The 19,835-nt window shown below is 35.2% G+C and overlaps 1 protein-coding gene across 6 annotated transcripts in view; it reads right to left on the bottom strand.

Moving 5' to 3' along the window:
• ZCWPW2 (zinc finger CW-type and PWWP domain containing 2) overlaps positions 1-19,835 on the bottom strand; it is a 146,142-nt gene that overhangs the window by 66,969 nt on the left and 59,338 nt on the right. The gene's annotated exons all lie outside the window — the stretch shown is intronic.

Genomic DNA, 19,835 nt, shown 5'->3' with positions numbered 1-19,835 from the left:
CAATAATTTTTCCAATGTTATTTTAGAACTTGCCTAAAAAGTTTTTTAAATATTTTATTTTTAAGTAATCTCTGTACCCAACCTGGGGCTTGAACTTATAACCCCAAGATCAAGAACTGCATGCTCTAACGACTGAGCCAACCAGGCCCAGAATTTGCCTAAAAAGTTTTTTATAATACTTTTAAATGTTACAGTTTATAAAATGCATACCATTTTATTTATGGAAACTTTACCATCAAAAAGAATACAAATTTTTATTCTATAATTCAATTTACTACTTGTATACAATGATCATATCTTTATCTTAGATATATAGTTTACTCTTTATATAGAAATGTTAATCTCTATAACACCTATATTCAGTTTATTCAAAGAATGAAGCTATCTATATATTTAACGCTCTTTTCAAATTCCACCCTATTCTTGGAATCCCCAAATTAATATCAACTATTTGTTCCTACTATATTTAATATTTCCTTTAATAATTTAATACATGCTGATTTGTATCATAGTTATTAATATTCATGTCTGATCCCACCCATAAAATGAAAGGTCCTTGAAGGCAGGCACAAGTTAACATTTCATCTTTGTATCCTTCACAGTACCCATTTGCCTAATCTCATAGTGTATCATTTAAGCATTTAGAAAGTGGTTGTTAAATTGCATGTTGTTCTGGACACGGATTTGTTTGATATAAAAGCAGTGAAACAATATAATCAAACAAAAATCTATTTTTAAAAAAATCTTTGTGCACAGAATATTTAAATTTCATTAATTTCATAGAAAAAGAGATGAAAAGATAGGTAGATACAATTCAATAAACATTAGAAAATGGAAACAGAGTATCTAGGCTAGTGTCAGCAGATTTAAGATACTCCTGAAACTTAAGTGTTATAATGATGCTAAGAAATTAGTAAGAAATAGCCTAGAAGCTGATATGACACTAAACAAGTGAAGTTGAGGAAATTTCTTGAGAAAAATCAATACTGTAGACAGTTAAAGTAAATTTTGGTGAGTCTGGGGAACTAAAATGCTTTCTTAAAAACCTGTTTGAGATTCTTTGAGAATTTATCAGTAAGTATGTGCCATCTAGTGGTAATAACAATTAAATATCTTCAAAGAAAAAAAGTAAGACTTTATAAAGAATTTTGAATTCCAGAATTAGACTCAGCTATGCATTGTAGTTTTTCAACTAACAAGGGATAAGTGCATATCCTAAAGTGTAGACTGTTACTCCCTACCCAACCCTGGTATAGTTTCTCCCATAGGTATCCATTATTACTAGTTTCTTTCATAGTCTTTCAGAGATACATCTACAACCATTTGTATCATTTATATAAATATAACTCATTTTACAGAATGTTGTGAATAGTTATATATACATTGAGGTTTTCAATTTGTCTTGAAGACTGCTTCATTTATTAATTGATTTGATATATTCTAAACCCTTGGGATCTATCATTGAAGAAAATAGATAAAGCTTACATTCATTCTAGCCAGTGAAATAGACAATCTATAACAAATCAGTAATGCCTACAGTATATTATAGGAGATTATAAATTCTATGTAATACAGAAAAGTTAAGTCAATAGGGCAACTGTCATTGAAAAAGGTGACGTTTGAGCAAAGACCTGAAAGAGGTCAGGGAGTTAGCCATGTAGATATCCCAAGAGAGAGTACTCCCAAACAGAGAAAAAAAGATCCTAAGGTAGGAGAATACAAACGTATTCAAGAAGCTTCAAAGAAGTCATGCTGGCTGAGGCTGAATGAAAATGGAGAGCAATAGGGAATGAGGTCACAAAATTAACAGTGGCCAGATCATGGAGATCCTTTCGAGCCGTTTCAGGAAATTTGCCTTTTATTCTGAGCCAGTTCACAGTTCCAAGCAAGAATAACATTTGATTTGATTCATGACCAGAATAGACTATACAGGGGCATATAGATATGATGACTACTGCAATAATCTAGGTAAGAAATGATGGTGCTGTAGGCCAGAGTAGCAGCAGGCACCGTGATGAAAAGTGGCAAGATTCTGGACATAATCTAAAGGTAGAGCAAAAGGAATTTCTTGACCAACTGAAAACTGGTTGTGAGAGAAAGAGAGGATGACTCTTAATGCTTTTGGATTGAGCTAGGAAAAGGATAAAATTTGCTGTCTACTGAGAAAAAGGATGTCAAGGAAGTGAGATTTGTGGGGGAAGATCAAGAGTTCAGGTAGGAGTAGAAGATGTCTGTTGTGACATATAAGTGGAGATACCAAGGAGGAGTGTGGTAAGGGAATTCAGGAGACAGAATAGAACTACACATAGAATTTAGGAATCATCCACACACACGTGGCAGTTAAAGTCAAGAAATTGGATGAGATAACCAAAGAAATGAGAAAATAGACGTGTGTATATCCACACATGTGCCATATATGTACCTTATTTATTTGACAAATGCCCTATTAATGAACATTTAGGTTATTTCTAATACTATGCAATTTGAAACAATACTATGATAAAAAAATTTCTCCATGTGTCATTTTGCCCATGTGAAAGTGTACTGAAGAATAAATTCCTAGATGTTGAATTACCAGGTTTGCAGTATGTATATTTTAAAATTTGGAAGTTACTGGGAATTGACTCTTGAATGAGGTGGTCACAATTTACAATGCCATAAACAGTATGTTTCCTCACCTCCTGGAGAACACTTTTGTTACCAAACTCTTAAATCTCTATCAATATCTTATGGGAAATATGGTATTTCTTTTTAATTATCATTTTCATTTCTTAAATTTAGTAATTGGAGAAATTATTAATATTTTTCCAGCTTTATTGAGATATAATTGACATATACCTGTAAATTTAAAAGCACAACATAGGGATCCCTGGGTGGCGCAGCGGTTTGGCGCCTGCCTTTGGCCCAGGGCGCGATCCTGGAGACCCGGGATCGAATCCCACATCGGGCTCCCGGTGCATGGAGCCTGCTTCTCCCTCTGCCTGTGTCTCTGCCTCATTCTCTCTCTCTCTCTGTGACTATCACAAATAAATAAAAAAATTTAAAAAAAAATAAACGCACAACATAATGATTGGATACATGCATATCTTATAAAACTATTACCAAAATAGGATTAGTTAATATCTCATAAATTTACATAACTTTTGTGTGTGTGTGCGTAATGAGAACAATTAGGATCTACTTTTTTTTTTGCAAGTATATAGTCTAATACTATTAACTTTAGTCATCATGCTGTACATTAGATCCCAGAACTTATTCATCATTTTTTTACATTTTTTTTTATTTTTTTACATTTTTAAAAGCTATTCTCTTTTCTCTGGAATGACTGTTCAGGTCCTGTATTCATATTATATTGGTCTTTCTCTTATTGGTTTATAAGAAATTTTTATAAATTAAAAAGTAATCCTTTGCCACATGTATTACAAAGATCTCCTGTTGACAGTTTACCTTTTAGATATTTGTATTGTCATTTATGTTCATTTAAATCTTTCATCCTTCTAGTACTAATTTAGAGGTATGAGGTATACCTTCTATTTGTATACCTTCTATTTTTTTTCTCAAGTAGCTAGCCATTTGTACCCATAGAATTTTAAAAATAATACTACTTTAATTATTTGAATATAACTTTTAACTACTAATTATATTTCCAAGTAGTCTGGAGTCTATTTTTGGATATTACATTGTTCTATTTATCTGTCAAATCACTATTAGTGCCAAACCGCTTTAACTAGTTGAGCTTTATAGGCCTAACTCCTTCTTCTATATTTAATTTTCCTGTACAATTTAGCATTTGTCTTAAGTCCTTTTAAAAAATTGAGATTGCTTTAAAATTAATTTAGGGAGAATTGACATCTTTCCATATTAAATTTTCTAAACCAAGAAGAGGATTATATCTATTTACCTAGGTTTTATTTTCTGTCTCTTCGTAGAAATTTAAAGTTTCATTCATTTAGCTGTTACATGCTTCTTAAGCTTATCCCTGTATTATGTATGTTTTGTTGCTATTATAAATGGGAACTTTTACCCCTTCATATTTTCACACTGATTACCTGTGTATAGTAATTTATAACTGCCATGTAACTGAATTTTCTTATTGTTTATAGTATATTTTATTTTTATTTTTATTTTTTATTATTTTTTTTTTTTAGAAATGAGCTCCATGGATGTTCCAGGTAAACAATCATCTACTAATAGGGATAATTTTGCTCTTTTTCTTTCCTGTATGTGTATTTTTGCTTCTTTCTTTGGCTAACTGTATTAGCCAATTCTACCAAGACAACTACATAATAATAGTAATCTTATATACTTTTAGAACCCAATTTCCTACCTGAACAATCAATGTCTTCTCTAATTAAAATAAAATTTTCAGTTGAATGAGTCTGTGTATTTTTCAAGACATGCTGAAGTGATTCACACTTATTTAAATAGAATTCTTCTGCAGAAGTTACCAAAAAATGTTTATTCGCAATCATCTTCATAAACTAAGCTGTTTAAGACATTATCATAATCTTTCAACTGGAATATGCCAAGGAAAAGCTTCTGGATTGACGGAAATAAAGGCTCAGCATTTCACCAAACAAGACAGATTAATTCCATATACTAATTATTAGGGCAACGTTCGTGAAGGATGAACGAACATCATGCTTGAATGAATTACAGTAATAATACTGTGATTAAGTTCAATTTAAAAATACCATAGTATTTAATGACATAAATGTTGAACTTGAAGTTTTACATTTTGGACAAAATTCAGCAAAGGAAACAATGTTGTCTTAAGCCTAAACTAAGGCAAAAACTAGTTTCCTATCTTTTTTCTTAAGATACAAGAACTTTGGGCAGCTCGGGTGGCTCAGCGGTTTAGCGCCACCTTCAGCCCGAGGCTTGATTCTGGAGACCCTGGATTGAGTCCCCCGTCAGGCCCCCACATGGAGCCTGCTTCTCCCTCTGCCTGTGTCTGTCTGTCTGTCTGTCTGTCTCTCTCTCTCTCCGTGTCTCTCATGAGTAAATAAATAAAAATCTTTAAAAAAAAGATAAAAACTTCTTTTTTAAATACAAAATTATCTCTCAAAGGCATGAAAATATCTACATTTACCATTTCATCCAAAAGTCAAGTAAGATAATTAACTTTAGATTTAACAAAGAATTGTTCAAAACCAAGTGGTATCAAAAATAGGATCCAAACTCAAGCAGAAAATAATTGCCATTCAAAATCACTCTATTAAGCTAGAAATTAGAGGTTTCTAAACCCTTGACTGAAATCTATCACAGCTCTTGTGACTTTCCGGTAACTCTCAGGTAATAAAATGTCCCCTAAAATTCAAAAACTAAAATGTCAATTCGTACATAAGAGATAAAATTCCAAACTCCACTTTAAGTTAAAGCTTCTGTCCTCCACCAGCTAGAGGCATACTTCAGGCTGAAGTGGACCTCCTTTTCCTCTATGTGCTTCTCTTTCTCTCCCCACATCTTCTGGGTTCTCTGGGATTGAAGAGATTAGGTGTGGAGAATGGAAAAAAATTCCAAAAAAAAAAGTTTTTGACCATGACCACAGCAATTTGGGGTTGGTGCTTTATGTGTTCAGTGTATTTTTTTATTATGGGGAATCTTGTGTTTTTTTTTTTTTGGAGAATGGTTTCTATCAACTAGGAACAGCTCCCCCTGACAGAGGAGGTCATTCTTTTAGCGGATTGTTTTCAATCCCCAACCCCATCACCATTTCACTGCATTGTTCTGCCTAGATTGCAAGGGAGCAGCAAGCCATATTGGGTGGGGACCCTTTTAAAATGACTCTTGATTCTTTTTCCCATGTTGGCTGCATCATTTCTCCTCTAAACCATGGGAATGCTGGCTATTCTCAGTGCCTCTAGCTCTTTTCACTCTGCTGCCAAACCTGATAACCAGATACTCTCACTCTGTAGATTCCTCGGAGGAAAGCTGGACACCAGTATGCTGTGTTGCTCAAGCAAGAGTATACACATCAAGCTCTCAAAAAAATCCCTTATAGATGAAAAGCAACATCTTTTCTTTTCCCAAGATGAAGAGTGAGGAGGTGTAGGGAAAATGCCACAGAATGTCATTATTTTCTCCAAAGAAATTTTGTATGCTTAACCCCAAACATTTTATATCCTTGCATAAATTGGGCTAAAGGCTGCCATGTTGGTTTTGGCCCATCCTTTGCAACGTGAGAATAATTATTTTTGTCTTCATCTTTTGCAGTCATGAAGACCTATGTCTTTCACTAAAACCTGGGTATATGTAATAATGCTAGAACTTTCATAGTATCTTGCATCCTGAAAACAAAACAAAACACAGACAAATTTTCAAATATACTTAAGAAGGAAATTTTAAAGGCATCTCTTTAACAGACTTTCAAGGTGCTATAAGCTTATCAAGTCAAGGAGAAAGATCAAAGATTTCAGATGAAGTCATAAAAAGGACCGGACATCTTCAAATTCCAATAAATACCATGATCCCAAGAAGGGATATCATGCCCTTAACTATGTTTATAATATTCTGGAAATTTGGGTTTTCTCAGTTTATTAAATTTAGGGTGGAGGAGGAAAGTAAGTAATCATCATAGAAAGAGAAGGAAGACACAGAGTCTAAAAATTTGTGTGAATTTATGAATGTAAATAAGATGATTCTTGATAGATGTATTCTTGCTAGATGAATAAACATGTAAATATTTGGAGTAAAGATGAAGTCTGAGACTACTAACACATGGCTAGACAGGGAAGATAGTACCTTATTTGGAGTAAAGATGAAGTTTGAGACTACTAACACATGGCTAGACAGGGAAGATAGTAGTACCCTGTGTCTGAGAAGATTCCTAGCTGTGTCCAAAATTGAGAAGTTCGTAAATGACTGTCTTGTATGATCTTGCTCATGAGTATTAGTGGCTGACTGAAAGGACTTAATATTATTTTTACATTTCCCAGGATTTGAGGGAAAAATTGAACGTCCCATTTTATTGAATAAAGTTTGTGCTGTCATCACATACTAATATGGAGTGGCAAAGTCAACAAAAATAATATATATGTGTTTGTCTACCCAGTAAGGCCAGAGGAATGAAATTTGTAACCCAGCAGAAATTCTTCTTTTGTTACTTTGTATTTTAAGATTGCTTTTCCACCTCAGAGTTAATCAAGATGTAATGATCTGATGTTGTAGCAGGATAAATCTTATGCCTCAAACTTGTAAGCATTACTGATTTTTGCTAAATAAAATACAGTGTAACAGCCTGCATCCAACAAGGATAAGAAATTTGATCTCAGTCATTGGGGCCACCCCTTACTTTCCCTAGGTTCATATAAATTGGAAAGAAATTTATGATGCCTGAAAAGTGAAGACAGATCATTACTCTACAACCCATAGTGGTTACATGAATAGCAACATCTTTGTTCCAGTCCTTTGCAGTCAGGCAATCTAAAGCTTCTTGGCCACACGAGACAAAATAATTTTTTGGAAGTTGGGAACCTTGATGGCATGGGTTCAACGTCTCTGGGTGGGCCATGATGCTATTTTTTGAGGTACTGACACTTCTCAGGGCACTGACAGACTTGTCCTCTTCCAAATCTGAAAGGATCTCTTCCCAGCTCAGCTGCTCCTGCCTGTCCATCTCAGAGGCACTGACTTCTCTGTTTTCAGTCCACCCTTTTCTCATCTTCAAGGAATTCAGGTCAGGAAGACAGGCAAGCTCTGCTTTTGACCTCCACAACAGAAAACTCCCCGGCACATGGGAACACAGGGGCCTGACTACTTTTTGGAATACATGAAAGGGGAAAATACAATCAAAACACGAAATACTATCGATAGAACTGGTGTTTGGTTGGCTGTGGGCAAGAATTCCCTAGCTAAGGGACTTTGAATATCAGCATTGATAAGCAGGTGGTAGTCCTTCCTCCTCAACCCTTGGCACCTTACTTCCTAACTCTACCTGTCCTTTTCCCTTAATTTTCTCCCATAGCACTCATTAACAATTAACATACCTTACCTTTCATTATTATTTGTCTTAACCTCCTAATTTACGTCTCACAAAGGCATTTGAATTTTGTTTTGTTCACATCTAAGCCTAGAAGAGTTGCAAATAATAGAAGCTGACTAAATATTTATTATTTTATTTTATTATTTTTTAAAAAATATTTATTATTTTAATTAGATTTTTTTTTGTTCAATGTGGCATTGATTAAATCCAGTTAGAAAACTGGAGATGAAAATGAAAGCTCCTGCATTTTAATCCTGAATTATGTAATAAACCCTAGAAGAGTAAAAGAAAAATTTATAAACATGATTACTACTGGGCATTATGATATGGTGATATTACTTTAAGATAACATAAACTTCAGTTTCTGTACAGAAATCAGATCTGTAAAATTCTTCATGGGCCACTAATTTATTCCATGATATTAGTAAGTATATTTTTTCTTAGAAAAAAAGTGTCTAGGGGCAGCCTGGGTGGCTCAGCAGCTTAGCGCCGTCTTCAGCCCAGGGCCTGATCCTGGACACCCGGGATTGAGGTCCCACATCAGGCTCCCTGCATGGAGCCTGCTTCTCCCTCTGCCTGTGTCTCTGCCTGCCTCTCTCTCTCTCTCATGAGTAAATAAATAAAATCTTAAGAAAAAAAAGAAAAAAGTGTCTAATTTCAAGTACTTTAGATACTACATAAAAAATAGTACCTAATTTTAAGACTAAAGTAATTCAATAAAATGCTTTTTAATGTGACCTCTTTGGGGGATGGTAGAGCCTCACTACAATCCTGTACGTACAACGGTAGCATCTAGAGTTCAAAATTATGATTTTGGTTACATCATTATTAAAGTTAGCTGCAAAATAAGTACTTATAATTTAGAAAATTTATCTTTTAGATGCAGCGTTGAGCATATATTAAAGATCTGAAAAGCCAGAATCATAGATACTTAGCCTGCTTTACTGAGCTTCATATATTGAAATGACTTCAAATAGTGACCATTACTTTAAGTTATTTCTTACATAATATGCCTTCAGAAACATGAGGATATAATTCACAAATTTCATAATCTAAAAATATATAAAAATTTCCTTTGGAATGCATCTTTCCTGAATGTTTGAGGATCAACACTACTGCCTATTCTAAGGTAGTCTGCCTGGTGATTTACGTTAATTGATGCTATTTATACATTCAGACTTGTAGTGTAGCTCGCTGACTCTAACCATGCACTGCCCTGATGCATCGTTCTATTTACTAACACACCAAAGCAATTGCTCTTCTCCTCTGTTGGGCAGATTGTTTTCACTTAAAGCAATTCAGTAGAAAGTTAATCACAAGGATATCTTGTCTTCTTTAAATTGGATTTCTGCAACAACAACCAGTAATCTAGACAGTAAGAACATTCCCATTCCTTTGATGCACACTGGAAGATAGCCACATCACACCCATGTGCATTATGTGCTCACACACTCGACTTCCTCCCCTCTCATCTCTCATCTTTAGCATCAGTTCATATAATCTTTAAGTCAACTCTGGATTATTTAGATAGTGTATTCCAGTTATTGAACACCTGAAGCAAATATTGCTTTCAAAATCATACTAACTTACTGTTTATTCTAAGTTTCCTATGGACATAAATAGCAATTTTGCTTACTCTAACTCAGAAGGATTTTAAGATCAAAATAACTTATGTCCACTCTCCACACTACTGGAAAGTGTGAACTAGCTAAATTGCCCCCTCGAAAAAAGTTCTAGGGCACCTGGGTGGCTCAGGTGGTTAAGTATCTGCCTGTGGCTCAGGTCATGATTCCAGGGTCCTGGGATTGAGCCCCACATTGGGCCCCCTGCTCAGCAGGGAGTCAGCTCCTTTTCCCTCTGCCTCTCTCCCCACCCCTCTCTCCCCACCCTGGCTTGTGCTCTCTCTATTGCTCTCCCTCAAATAAAGTCTTTTTAAAAAGAAAAAAGTTCTAGTTCTGTTTAGTCTGATCCCTTACAGGGATCTGAGAGACTATGGATTATATCTGAGAGATAATACTGAGAATGCAATGAGTACTAGGGGAGAAATTAGGAAGAATGAATAAGGAAATATGAGCATCCAATTACAGTGTGATTCCATTAGTTAGCTTGAAATATTAGGAATTACAAAAACAAGAACTGAGTATTCCTTCAAAACCTGGGCATAGAGGGTGGAGGAAGAAGACAAGCAGTTTAAAATAGTCCCAATGGAAAATCAGAAAAATCACAGGCTACCAGATGACTTATTAATTTAGATTTTAACATATACTTACTAAATAATTTGAATATCTAAGCTATTTTCCTATTAGAAGAAATATACAACTACTACATTTTGTGTAGTGGTGGTTGTTTTTTAAAGAAATCTCAGTCTGGCATTTTAGGCTGGTCTGTTATTTAGACTGACATCCTTCTGAAAACAATTTTTATACAACCAATATATCAGTCATTTAGTGTGATGGAACTGAAATCAGATTTTGAGAGAAGAAGGGAAGAAGAAGAGGGCTGTAGCTGTCATAGAAGGGAGAAAATCAACTGCCACTAAAGAAGGAAACTATTTGAAGGGACAGGGGAGTGTAACATCATAATTTTTTGAAGATTTGTCTGGCTTCTTCAGCACCACAAACTCATAAACACATTTATTCATTTCACACACACATACACACACACACACCAACAACACAATAAAAAACACATTTTCATGAATATTTTCTTTAACTAATTCCAGTAGACATAGAAAACAGGTATTTATGGTGACATAATCTGCTATATAGTGGTTCTTGAGATTGAGGAACTATATAGTTTCACAGAACATTCCTAAGTACGTAGGTTCAGGAAGAAATGTATATGCATGTGAGTGTGTGTGTGTATGTGTATACACAATACACTCTCTATATATCCACACAAATACATATGCACACAGACAATTGTTTGTATTTTCTCCTAGTTTTATTGAGAAATAATACACATCACATCACTGTGTGAGTTTAAGGCATACATACGGCATGATTGGTTTGTTTTGCATATATTGTGAAATGACTACCACAATAGGTTCAGCTAACATCCATCTTTTCATATAGATACAATAAAAAGAAAGAAGAAAAAAACAGAAAGATTGTTTTCCTTATGATGAGAACTCTTAGTATTTACTCTCTTAACAACTTTCCTATATATCATACAGCAGTGTTAGCTATAGTCATCATGCTGTACCTTATACCCTAGTATTTAATTTACCTTATAGCTGGAAGTGTGTAACTTTTGATCACCTTCCTCCAATTCCTTTCTTCCACCCTCTGCCTCTGATAGTCACAAATCTGATCTCTTTTTCTATGAGTTTGTTGTTGTTGTTTAGATTCCACATATAAGTGAGGTCATATGGTATTCATCTTTCTCTGTCTACTCGTTTCACGTAGTATAATGCTTTCAAAATCTATCCATGTTGTCAAAAATGGTAAAATTTCCCTCCCTTTTTTATGCCTAAATAATAAGGAATGGCAATATTTTTAAAATTTATTCATTTATGAGAGACAGAGAGGCAGAGACACAGGCAGAGGGAGAAGCAGGTTCCATGCAGGAAGCTCAACGTGGGACTTGATTCCGGGTCTCCAGGATCACACCCTGGACTGAAGGTGGCACTAAACCGCTGAGCAGCCACCTGGGCTGCCCCAGGAATAGTAATATTTTTAAAGAGCTCTTTGGGAGAATGTGATAATGAGCAATTTGGGGAACCAACAGTAGAGTAAAACAAAACAAAAAACCAAAACAAATCCTGCTATCAAGATACCAATATTTGTATCAATAATTACCAATTACTCCTAAGGTACAAGAGAATAAAATAAATACTAGGTTTTAGTGACAGTCATGAAGAAGTTCTAAATCTATTGCTAGGAATCAATACACTAAACATGAAGAAGAAAGCTTTCACATCTTTGTCTAACTTTGAAAAGTTCTGGTTTATGGTTAATTAATCAAGTTGGCTGAATTAACAGCAGGAGATCAATAAGAAGGACATTGTGATCTTCTATTTACAGATGATACCTTATTATGACTTTGATATGCTTATGAAGATTAGAAGCAGATGGTCCAATATAAATTTCAAACAGGTTGACATATAATGTAAAAACCTGGAGTTTGTAATCAGAAGATGTAGGCCTGAGTCCCAGTTCTGCTGCTATATGACCTCAGGCAAGTCACTTAATCTAAACTTCACTTTCTTAACAATGAATGAAGATTACATTGAAATAGTGTATGTAAAAAGTACTTTGTAAAATGTAAAGCATTTTTCAAATGTTCATTATTACTGTCATAAATGATGAGGACATAAATATTTATCATTTGGCCTACGCAATCCAAGAAAATGAGATAGGAACTCTATTCATAGCAGGGAGGAGTTGACTGAGTACACATTTTATCTCCATAGAAGTTCTATGAAAGATCTATGATTATTTTTTAAATTTTACTAATTTATCCAATGCTTGTGTACTATGAGGTGTCAAGCAGAGTTTTAATCACTTCACAACACTTCATTTTAACTTTCTAATAATCTCATGAAGTAGGTACTGTTGTTTTCATTTTACAAATGAAGAAACAGAGTGACTGAGTTTAGAACTTGCCCAAGCTCATATAGTTAGTAAGTGATAAAGTTGGAATTCATACACAAGCCATCAAGGTCCAGAATTTGTGGGCTTAATCACTGCAAAATTTTATAGCACTAAAAGGAAATTCTGTCGGGATGCCTAGGTGGCTCAGGTGGTTAATCATCTGCATTTGGCTCAGGTCATGATCTCAGGGTTCTGGGATCAAGCCCCATATTAGGTTCCCTGTTCAGCAGGGAGTCTTCTCCCTCTCCTTCTAATCCTCCCCTATGCTTATGCTCTCTTTCTCTCTCAAATAAACAAAATTTTTTTTTTAAGGCAATTCTGTTGCACAAATCACAAAGATGGTGTTATGAAGCGGCTTGTAGCCCGTATCACAAGAAATAGAGTGTGTCGAAAATTAACAAAGAACTGGGATCCCTGGGTGGCGCAGCGGTTTGGCGCCTGCCTTTGGCCCAAGGTGCGATCCTGGAGACCCGGGATCGAATCCCACGTCGGGCTCCCAGTGCATGGAGCCTGCTTCTCCCTCTGCCTGTGTCTCTGCCTCTCTCTCTCTCTGTGTGACTATCACAAATGAATAAAAATTAAAAAAAAAAAAGAAAATTAACAAAGAACTGCCAACTGGCACTTTCTGTATCAGGTCACATTTATACTTCTTAGGAATTGGGGGGGGAGGGATTATTAATCAGTAATTGAAAACTAAAATCACCATTGAACATAGGGCTAAATATTCAATTTTATGTTACATATATTTTATGATAATTTAAAAAAGTATCAAAAGTTTGAATCAAATTTATTATGTACAGTTTAAAGAATTTTATATATTCTTTCAAGTTGCAGACTTAAAAAAATTTTATTTTTTTGAGATAGAGAGCAAGAGGGAGGGGCAGAGAGGTAACCCCAAGGCGACTCCCCACTGACTGTGGAGCTTGACAGGGGCTCAATCCCAGCATCCTGAGATCATGACCTGAGCCAAAATTCAGATGCTCAACCAACTGAGCCACTCAGGTGCCCCTCAAGTTGTAGACATTTTTTTGGTAAAACTAAGTATATCATTAAATCTGTAGAGAGAGCCATTGTAAACACTGCTACGTAAAATGATAGCATTAGTAATGAATTACTAGTAATGAAATATCAGTATTAATGAAACAGAGCACAGGAAGCACAGAATGTATTGATGAAACTGAGTCAACAGATAATTTTTAAGGCCTGTGCTAAAGTGCAGCTATCTCCCACTGCTCTGGCCAGGCCGCTTGCTATAGCTAAGGACATTCAACAGACTGGGAGGATGGGTTTAAATCAGCCATGAAAATACGCATGTGCTTATTTGCCCTGAGCCTTAAAAATGTTAGGATTGGCATAATGGATTTTAATCAATAGTACATATGGTTATCAAGACCTGGACCTAAAGGAAAGTTACTTGGCTGCTATTTTCTACTCCATATTTCCTTGTTTTTTTATGGAATATGTGTTTATGAGAAAACAATTATTGTATCAAAGACAGATGCTCAGATTCTATTTCACAGTGAATCATAAGAGCAGGTGGGAGATCTAGAAGAGGATGGTTAAATACATAATGCAGAATCAGTACACATTCTGGGAGATAAAATTATAAAGAAGTGATAATTCTGAAATTTATTTTCAAAGTTAGCTTAATCAGTATTGTGTAGGGTTTAGGGAAAATGGGTTTTGCCTGAGTCATGGACTGGTCCTGGCCTTTGGCTAGAAGATATGATACAAGTAATCTAATATGTGGGGGAGTTAGTAAAAAATGAGTAAGTAAGTTAATAGTTCAATTGTAGACTTTCAGTTATATGATTATGAGTTTTGGATTTCACTATTCCCTAATGGAAGAATGTACCAAAAAGTTACTCCACTATTTTAAGAACTCCAACATAAAAGACTCACTTTAAGGCATACCCTTAACTCATAAGGGGTATGACTCTGAAGACAATTTAGTGAGCCTTGTATTTTGGCTTAAAACCAATGACCTGACTCTGGTTCCTTTAACAGTAACTAAAAACACTTTTAGAAAATTGAGAATTTCTTAGAAAAGATTACTGCTGTTCCAGTGAAGAGTCAATATGAGAAACCTGGGTGATATTTAATACATTTTTCATGTATTTGATGATGAGAAAGGGAGCCACCTGTTCTATCCTTTATAAGTTGAATATAAAGTTGGCCATATTATTTGGATTTAGATTTTTAAACTTTAGTAGAAGTTCGCAGCTATCTAAATTCATAAGAGATGAAGTCGGGAGATGACAGAGGTGAATTCAAGAATTTATTTGGAGCAGTCAAGTCAGCATACATAAATGTAAGTGAATCAAAAAGCAGAATAGAGATAGGGAAAGAAACTGGTTTCTTTCAGTTGCAAAGAACATCAAAGATAATATTTCTTATTCTCCTTCCAAATTCCATCAAACAAATCCAAAGTACTCTCAAGGCATTGCTGATATTGGGGACTATTCACTCACCAAGGAGTCAGATTAAGAAAGCTCTAACTTACCTCCTGCTTTCAATAGTTCAGAGCATTTCTGTTTACACTAACCAAGAAAAGCATTGCAGCAATGGTCTCTTTCAGTCATGTACTAAAGAATCAAAGGATAAGAAGCTCAATTAGCTTTATTTCCTGCATTGCTGGGAGCATGTTGGTTGATTAAAAAAAAACGACAACACTAAAATTATATCATTTTTTCACATATGATCTTAATCAAAAGAAAAGATATTATTCTCCATCTTGTAATTGGTATCTTTTTGGTACTCCTTCCTGTAGATGTGGGTTCGTAGGGAAAGGAAATAAATAATTTAAATGTATACTTCCCCTGTAGTTTCTTTTTTTTTTTTTAAGATTTTATTTATTTATTCATGAAAGAGAGACAGACAGACAGGTAGAGGGAAGAAGTAGGCTCCGTGCAGGGAGCCTGATGTGGGACTCGATCCCTGGTCTCCAGGATCACACCCCAGGCTGAAGGTGGCGCTAAACCGCTGGGCCACCGGGGCTGCCCTCCCCTGTAGTTTCAATGAATAATATCAACTAATGTCTATTAAGAGCCTGCTGTAGTAACTACACTTATTGTGGTGAGCATTAAGAAATGTGTAAAACTGTCAAATCACTTTGCTGCCCACTTGAAATGAATATAGCATCATATGTCAACTATACTTCAATAATAATAATTTAAAAAGCACTTATTATATGACAAGCAGTATGCCGAATGCTTTGCATATATTATCTCAGTTAACCCTTATAACATCTTTATGAGGCAGATACTATAATAACCTCCATTTTATAGTGAGGCATGTGGGATTTGTAAAGACTAAGTGACTTGCCTGAGTTTAATTGTCTGGTAAGCAGCATAGCCAACCTTCAAACCCAAAGAGCTTGGCTCTAGAGTTTGCCTTATTATTACTATGACAACTTAATTTTTTTCCTATACATTACTACAGAAGTTTTCTTGGTGTATTAGTCACAAATAATGTCATAGTTATAGCAACATGTTCTAATTCCCTTAACCTCTGTAGGCCAAAATCTAAAGAATGCTTAGAAAACAAGCGCATAAACAAAAAATCTTTTTTTTAAAAGATTTTATTTATTATTTATTTATTTATTTATTTATTTATTTATTTATTTTTTATTTATTTATGAGAGAGAGAGAGAGAGAGAAAGGCAGAGACATAGGCAGAGGAAAAAGCAGGCTCCATGCAGGGAGCCTGATGTGGGACTCAATGCCAGGACTCCAGGATCATGTCCTGGGCTAAAGGCAGGCGCTAAACTGCTGAGTCACCCAGGCATTCCACAAACAAAAAATCTTAACCCTATAATACCAAAATTGCAAATTTTTTAAAAAACTTTTTTTTTTTTTTAGATTTTATTTATTTATTGAATGAGAGAAAGAGAGAGAGAGAGAGAGAGAGAGAGAGAGAGAGAGAGAGAGAATGGCTGGGACACAGGCAGAGGGAGAAGCAGGCTCCATGCAGGGAACCTGACGTGGGACTCGATCCCGGATCTCCAGGATCACACCCCAGGCTGCAGGCGGCGCTAAACCGCTGCACCACCGGGGCTGCCCACCAAAATTACAAATTTTATGTCATATATGAAACTTCTAAAATAAAAACTTACTGAGAGTTTGATAGCTATAGATCTTATTTGTCAGCATATATATATATATATATATATATGCTTTTGCACCACATTCCTCCTGGACCATCTGTATATATATATATATATATATATATACAGATGGTCCCCAACCTGTGATGGTTCGACTTATCTTTTTTTACTTTACAATGGTGCAAAAATGATACCCATTCAGATTTTGAATTTGAATTTCTTCCTGGCTAGCAATATGGGGGGCAGTGGTAGCAAGCCATAGTTCTCGGTCAGCCCACGATCACGAGGGTAAACAACCCGTATGCTGACAACCTTTCTGTAACCACACAATTGTGCTTTTTTCACTCTCACTACAGCATTCGATTATGTGCAATATTCAATGCTTTATTATCAACTAAGCTTTGTATGAGATGATTTTGCCCATGTGTGGGCTAATATAAGTGTTCTGAGCACATTTAAGGTAGGCCACACTAAACCATGTTCAGTAGGTTATATGTACTAAATGCATTTGACTCACAATGCTTTCAACTTATTATGAGTTTATCAGAATGGAAACCACATTGTAAGATGAGGAAGATAGATAGATAGATAGATAGATAGATAGATAGATAGATAGATAGAGATACATCTATATATAGCAAATGTAGTTTTCTACTGAGTTGGCTCAATAGATTGGTATCTAGTTTCACTCCATTACTCTAAGACCAAAATACTGCCTGATGATCTAGTTATAATTAATTTGCTAATCCTTATTACAAACTACATTCTTAGAATTTGGATCCTAAAGAGCAAAACACTTGCTCAAATAGATGTTAATCCAGATGCACTTCTTACGACTATTGCAAATGTAATTTGAAAATACAAAGAGTTCTGCTTGTCACTAGTCCTCCAAAGGGGAACATTAAGGGGCAAATAAAAAGCAACTCTACCAGAAACTGCCATGATTCAACATGTATATTAAAATTAAAAGGTGATAATTTTCCTTATTTTGTAGGTACAAATGTGGGAAAAATCTTGAACAATAAATTAGGCCACTTCTTATGAATAAGTAAATTGGCATGGTATAGAAAGAGAAATAATTTGGACTTTGGTACTAGACATTTTGACTCTAACCATTATCTCATCATTTGGTAACTGACTGACTTTCAGCTAAACAAGTAGCCTGAATCTCAGTTTCTTTTATATGTCAAATAGTGACAATGCCTGTCTTCATGGGGTTGCTATAAGACTTTAAGAATTATATGAAAAGGATCTACCCAATTTGTGGCCTATGGCAGAGACTCACTATATCACTACTGGCTAGGGGGCTCTTTTAGCCATTGGTGTCATCATACTGCATGTTGACATCAGAGTCCTTTGTTGGAAGATATTTACTAGACCAAATTTATACTCAATAAATTGATCATCAGTTGGTAGTTTCCACTCATATGTTTATCATTATACGGCAGAGAAACAAACTTATTTAAAAGTTGCTATAGGATAACGAGTTGTGTTATTTCTTTTCAGACTGGAAGAGTAATAGGATTTCAGTCATTAGGCCAAATTCTTAAGGGTACTAAAATTTCAGAATGGTTCTTCTAAAGTTACAAAGAATTGTGACATCCTCTGTGCCATCATTAGTGTATCTTTTGGAATAATCCCAAGGGCTTAACATAAGGTCTATATCTTCTTCACATTGAGTATCTGTTATCTGGTGGGGAGGGGGAGGTAGTTTGCTAAGAACAGTCATTCAGGGACCCAGGCTGAGAAAGTAGCATATCAACATTTCAAACATTATCCATAACAGTGCCACAGGGAAAAACTAAATTCTGGAGGATGTTGTGCTGCACACATTTACATGCTCAAAGAGGTGACATTCATCATTTCCACAACTCACTGGCCCCACTCCACCACAAGTATCAAATGTGCAATTCTACTTTTAACAGGAAGAGACCTGGAAAATTCTGGTGAACACTATTAATGATTCATCAATAAGGAAGCAGAATTATAGGAGCTGCAGAGTTCATCTTTAGTAATATGGTATTGCTTCCTGTTTATCTCCCTGAAAAATACAGGCAACTCCATAGTACAGTGGGCAAATACTCAGATGATATCTGGTACCCGAAGAGATGGTTGTATACCTACTGATATATTCCACATACAGTAGGTAAGCAAACTACTAAAATATATAGCATAAAAAAAATCCATTAACATCATGGACAAAATAAACTAAATTTTACCATAAGAGCATCACAGCCTCAGGGGTGAACTCTCTACATTTTCTTGGAAACATGAAAAACTAGAAAAGTGTAGGCCAAGCAATAATTAGTTGGAGTATATTATTTACGTCCAAGAAAAATTATGACTATACAATCAATAAGATAGGTGATCAAGTTCAACATACTAAAAATATTAAGTCCAAATTATATATCAGCTTTATCAGTAACATCTGTAAATTATGCATAATGCTGAATGACAGAAATGACCTTAAAGCTGTTTTCTTTTTTTTTATTAGAAGTAATTTTTTTTCATTTGTTTTTACTGAAGTTTTATTTGCCAACATATAGTTTAACACCTAGTGTTCATCCCATCAAGTGACCTCCTCAGTGCCTGTCACCCAAAGCTGTTTTCAATGAAACAGATCATTACTGGGTTTGACACGTGAACATATGGCCATAAGCATAATTTCTAGGCAAACCAAAGTGAAAGACTACGGAAAGAAGTAAAAGGCAACAGGAAACAGTAAGCCATAACCAAAGCTATATTACCACACTACTAGAGATAAGGCTGATAAAACTCTGATGCACAAAGCTGAGAAAATTTAGTCAGTGGTTCTCACTCTCTGGCCTGCACGTTACATTCATCTGAAAAACTTAACATTACTGAGGCCTGGCTCTATTCCAAGAGACTCTGATCTAACTTATCCAGTATACTGGAGCCCAGGCATGGTCACATTCTTGTTGCTGTTGTCATTTTGTTGTTATTTCATAAAGCTTTCTAATGCATGGCCAGGCTTAAGAAATGCTAAGCTAAGTCATGTAATCTATCAAACTAAAAAATAAACTTGCAAATAATGGGTCTGCTTCATGCAGACGGGTATCTGCTAAATATAAAGGAATAACATTTGTGCTAGTGGGGAAATAATTGTATTCCATGCATCAATACTTAAGAA

Source organism: Canis aureus, chromosome 22 (genome assembly GCF_053574225.1).
Source record: "Canis aureus isolate CA01 chromosome 22, VMU_Caureus_v.1.0, whole genome shotgun sequence".
Taxonomy (NCBI): Eukaryota; Metazoa; Chordata; class Mammalia; order Carnivora; family Canidae; genus Canis; species Canis aureus.
The sequence above is the reverse complement of the archived record's forward strand: the minus strand, read 5'-3'. Positions and strand labels throughout refer to the sequence as shown.